Source organism: Dermacentor andersoni, chromosome 10 (assembly GCF_023375885.2).
Source record: "Dermacentor andersoni chromosome 10, qqDerAnde1_hic_scaffold, whole genome shotgun sequence".
Taxonomy (NCBI): Eukaryota; Metazoa; Arthropoda; class Arachnida; order Ixodida; family Ixodidae; genus Dermacentor; species Dermacentor andersoni.
In genome coordinates, this window is record NC_092823.1 from 67,203,127 (window position 1) to 67,208,368 (window position 5,242).

At 42.4% G+C, this 5,242-nt stretch overlaps 1 long non-coding RNA gene across 3 annotated transcripts; it reads right to left on the bottom strand.

Annotated features, from left to right (window-relative positions):
* Positions 1–1,670: 1,670 nt before the first annotated feature.
* Positions 1,671–4,666, bottom strand: LOC140213510 (uncharacterized). 3 transcript variants are annotated; one of them, XR_011890364.1, is made up of 4 exons: positions 4,562–4,666; positions 3,683–3,751; positions 3,290–3,349; positions 1,671–2,079 (listed from the first exon to the last, which is right to left on the bottom strand). It is a non-coding gene; the product is annotated as an uncharacterized lncRNA (long non-coding RNA). The 3 variants fall into 3 exon arrangements; XR_011890365.1 differs by having other exon boundaries at positions 4,543–4,594; XR_011890366.1 differs by having other exon boundaries at positions 4,499–4,570.
* Positions 4,667–5,242: the final 576 nt, after the last annotated feature.

Below are 5,242 nucleotides of genomic sequence, written 5' to 3' on the forward strand. Positions count from 1 at the left end.
AGGTGGGTAGATGGGTAGGTAGATATCTTTGTCGGCTCGCTTCCAGAAAATGAGATGGTGTGTGCCTGAGGTGGGAATCGAACTTCTGCCGTCCTGCACCGCAGCCCGGTGCTTTGCCAATTAATATCACGGTCGTTTTTTTTTTTTTTGCTTTATTCAGTAAGCTTGCTTTTCTCGTACCGAAACCAGCCAGCTCATTGAAATACACGGCGCTTGCCCCCCCTGCCATTTGTCGCTTCGTTCCGCGTGACAGTTTGTGCCTTGAGGTGCAGTGTTAGACTGCACTACCTCTGGTACCTTTCCACTTGTAGCAGCACTTTCCTCGTGACTGCTCACGCTATGTAGAAACTGTGTGGCGTTGTGCCGAAATCATATCCACATAAGTTAATCAAGTTGTGAATCTCTTGAATCAAATACAAATATCATCGTAGTTTTAACCTACATCACTTGAAACAGCGTTAGATGGGTGCGTACGATTTTATACCACGTAGTCACTGATAACGTAACAATTGATGTTTCTATCGCGCACGCTCGTCCACTATCTATGTGAGACCCAGTGATCGCCTTGTTTTAGGCTCGTGTAGAATGGCTGGAGTAGAAATCACCTCAATGTCGTCATTAGATAATCTACAACTTAGGCGACGTGCTGCTTTCATCACACACACGTAAGCTTGTAACCTGACCACACGAGTACTGAGTTTATAATAATACGTTGTCCCACCTGCAATTGCTTTTAGGGGCCCAAACAATGGCGGAAAGTCTCTGCAAACTACTTCGCTTGACATAGATTTCCTCAGTGCGTGGGACCTGCACAATTCTATTGCGATAGCTCTTAAACATTGTCATAGCACACCTGCCGCAATACTGCTTTCGGCGACCCATGATAATCCGTATAAAGTCCAAGGACGATAACATTGTCGACCCGCGCCGTATGATGAATGCGTGAGTGAAAGTGCCGAGGCGATACGACGACTGCGGCTCCATCTCATGCACGCCATGCAGGAAAGCGAGAAGGAAGCGCGGCGTCTTCTCTGCGATGGGGAAGGACTGCACCGAGTGCTGATAGCATTGGTCAATTCCCTCGTTTTCCTCATGGCTGCGCGTAGGTCAGTTGGCTCGCCGCTGCTGCCGAGATTGCTCACTGCATTGTTTTGACAGCGAGTGTCCACGGTCATCCAATGAGATGTGTTCATATTTGACTGTGCGTGCGTGACACCATGTTTGTTTATCTACAGTCAGGAAACTAATCTTTATAACTTTATACGGCTGCACAAACTAATATCCTTACTTAACATAGCTGCCTACAAATTTGCTATCCTAATCGATGCTTCCCCTTTTGTGCCAAAGAGCGGCGTTTTTTTTTTTTTTAATGAAACCTGCAATTTTATACCCACATCATCCCTTGAGGCTCAGTTCCAACATTCGGGTGCGCGTTATAGTTGCAGGTCAGCTGCTGAGAAAAATAGATGCATCATTCGCGGTTGTGGCTTGACACTTTGGTTCACGCTTTACTCGTCTGCTGTAATTTATGCGAGGTATGAAAGAAGCGTAAATAAACACCACGCACCAACCTATCGTGTAATGTTAAACATTGGCTCATTGAATCGGCCAATTGATACTGTGTACGTCACTAACAAGCCATCAATGGACGTTAACGCTGAAAATGCGCATTGATTGTTTTACAAAGAAATTTTATTACTTCAGTCGCGCACTCAAGTGTCTTACGTGGTATTATTTGTTACAAAGCGTATTTGCCCGTGTAAAACATGCGTACGGTAATTATGGAGCAGCTGATGCACAACTAGATAATTAGTGGGGACGATGCACGTATGTTTACACCTTACAATGAATGAAAATCGCATAGGCAAATTTTTTCCCATGTGAGACAATAAACAGTATTCATTTATTGAGCGCATGTGCCAGCGAGGCTTTCACAGCGGATTCACAAATTCACACAGAGGCAGAGCTTCAGGCCCAGGTCCAGGCCCAGTAGAGATGGAATGCATAAGCCTGCTTTTATGCCTTGGTCAGTGCAGCTCTTAAGGCAGGCTTTGTTGTCAGGACATCCGCTACCCTTTTCTGCATGAAAGCGATGTTTTAATTTGAAGGCCCCGCAAATAACTACGCATGGCTTATTGTAGCAAAGCAAGCGTGATTCAAATATTTGCTAAGAGTCCGCTAATAACAACGAAATAATTTGCAAACACCTGACAAATGTCTACGTACATAAAAGAGTACCGTAGCTCTGGCTTTATTAGTTACAACAGCAACAGCTTCGGAAAAGACCACCCAATGGTTACGCGCACAGAAAATCGGCACACACACCGCCAATAGGATTATTTCGGGGGGTACAGAACAGCGCATAATTCCAAACTCAAAAGGTTCGAAGTTGTTCAGTTATCAGGACGTTCATTCTAAAAGTTGACATCCAGGGAAATGTCTGAGGTGAAGATAGGGGTATTACTTGGTGCCTCTGTCACAAGCAATTATTTTTGTCGGTGAAAATAACAAACAGTCTTGTCTGACTTTTCAGCAATATATGTACAATTGCACCACGGAATGAATACCGATTGTCAAAAAGAATCCCTAATAGATTATTTTCAGTTGGACACGTTCCCTCTGTATTCATTCATACGTGGCATGGCACACGGTGCAACACTTCTTTTCGCAAATGAACACTTTCACGGTGGACTTGGCCGCAGGTATCTACTCGAAGAAATATCCACAATGTGATTCATCAAAACATGGTGTGTGTGTTTTGTTGCCTTGCGAAATCATTAATCCAATAAAGTCAATGCAACCTGATATCGATCGAACCACAGATGCGGAATCATTTCAATATAGCAATGGCAGATATGGTAAATGATATGGTAAATTTACTCTGTATATAAAAGTCTGAATAGAAGGAATAGAGAAATACTTATATTCTGCTGAAACCATCGCTATGAAAGAGTAAAAAAAACGTAGCTTTTGTGTATGCACCCAATACATTTTTTCTGTAAAGCTGATTACACATAACATCTTTATGACTACAGTAAAGCATGCAGTTTCATACAAACCAAATACTTGATGGAAAATGTTCGTTTAGATAATACGAACATTACGTTTACACATTACGTCTAAACAAATACGTTTAGATATACGCTCACTTAGCGATCATAGTGAGAGACGACTTAATTTGAGTAAGTTTTAGTCACAGTGGATCTAGCATTTCATGAAAAACACACGCCAGCATCATAAAAGAAGAAACATAATACAACACTCAAACGTGCATAACTTCCACACTTACTGCACATGCAACTCGTCTTCTCGGTTCTCTCCTCCGCAGCAGTCATCATGGCGAGGAACGCTGCACACAGGTAGGCGCGGATTGTAACAAATTCCCGAGGGTATATCCAAGTTTCTTTGTGAAGTTTCAGTTAAACCCATTTTTAAAGAATATTTCGACAGCCTGTGGAATCGAGTGTTTCATAGTCGTCGGAAGAGGATCCAATCGGGTGTGTATTTAGTTGAATCTCACCGTTAAAGTGCCTGAAGCTGCAATCTTACTGAACCCGTGATGCTATGTGGCAAAAGTGTGTGCCCGCGCTCCCAAATCCAGCAGTGCATATTGCGCTCACATTAAATACACCGTTGCCATTAAATATATGGAATGCAATGCCCCTTGGCGCCGCCCACTTACCTCCGAGTACTGCAAGGAGGAAGATGGCAGAGGTGAACTTCATCTTAGCAACGAGTCTGACTGTGTTGGCTGCGAGAACGATGGGAAATGATCAATATACGCGACACACAAAACACAGCGTGCAGTTCGGAAAAAGATGAATTTCCTTTGCCCCAAACGTTAAGCCGCTTATGATTTTCTACGAAGTTTAAAATATATGTGATCCACTTCCCGCCTTCAGTTGGCCTGGGAACGCGGGCTGCAACCTCTGGAACCTGTGCGTACTTCAAGAAGCTGAAAGCAGCATTGCGCATTAGGGAGACTTCATCGTATAAATGGGACTACCTCTTGCGCATGGATAGCAATACACTGTGCTCTCGTTACTGAACGAAGAAAGGTTCTTGGACATGGCTGTTGAGCAACTTTCGGCGGAGACTATCTACTGCTCAAGATATTGGTGCAAACTTAATCACCTGCCTATGGCAAAAAAGGCCCTGGGTAAGGCCCGTCTCGCCGACGTTGCACAGTGGTTTTTGGTTGTTTCGGAAAATATTCCGTAATTATAAAGAATTGTGCCACAGTTCTATTAAATTGAGAAGTAAAGGAACGGCTGACTAAAAAGACCTGTCTTATGCATACCTTACAAACGAAATTGTTTCGCACGCATCGCATCGAGCGACAAAAGCAATACTATATTTTGGAATGGAACTCAAATACTTTCTTTATGATAATTTTTGTGGAGAACCAATATGAAGGATTAGTGTTCACAGAAAAAAATCTTTAGGGGCAAAATACACCAAATAAAAGCTAATGTGTGAAAAAAAGTAAGCGCAATACCAAATTCTAAATCGAATGCGCAAGAAGAACTATCCGCTGCTTACAGAGATATGAAATAACTACCTCAAGAGAGAAACCAGTAGAATGGTACTAAGTCTGATGATGGAACGCGATGGGTCTGCTTTATATCTCTCTTTAGGCCGGAAGTGACCCACGTGGAGAAGCGCCACGCAGCTGTTCGTCGATTCAGTTGGCACGGGATAACGCTTCTGCTGTTTGGTGACCAGGGTGCGTTACTTTGATTTATAGTTTAAAGCGATGCCTGTTTTCTGAACCGCCTGATCAAAAACAGGAAAACCGACACATGTTTTTCTCAACGTTAAACTATTTTTATACGCATGACATTGTCTCAACTGTGTTTTTAACTTTATATAGATTAAATTTGCTAGTACAGTTGCATTCAGATAATTTGATTGGAAATTTATTTGTACATTATCTGAGAACTACTGTCCTGTGGTGCCAAAAAGTCAACAGGGCTGAACTTACTTATGCCTTATCACTGTCGCGTTCTTAATCAAATCCTTTTTGTTTAGCACATCACCCCAGACAAATATTATACTGGTTTTGCATGATCTGCTTCATCTCCACTAATTAATACAGTTCTTTTCTATGCTTGTCTCGTAGAGAATAACTAGGTTAGGGTGTAATGCATATTTTAAATATCTATTAGCGCAGATAATGATCGCCTTTCAATTATTCATCAAATTATCTCGATGTATCATAACTGTTTTGGTTTACAAGGTG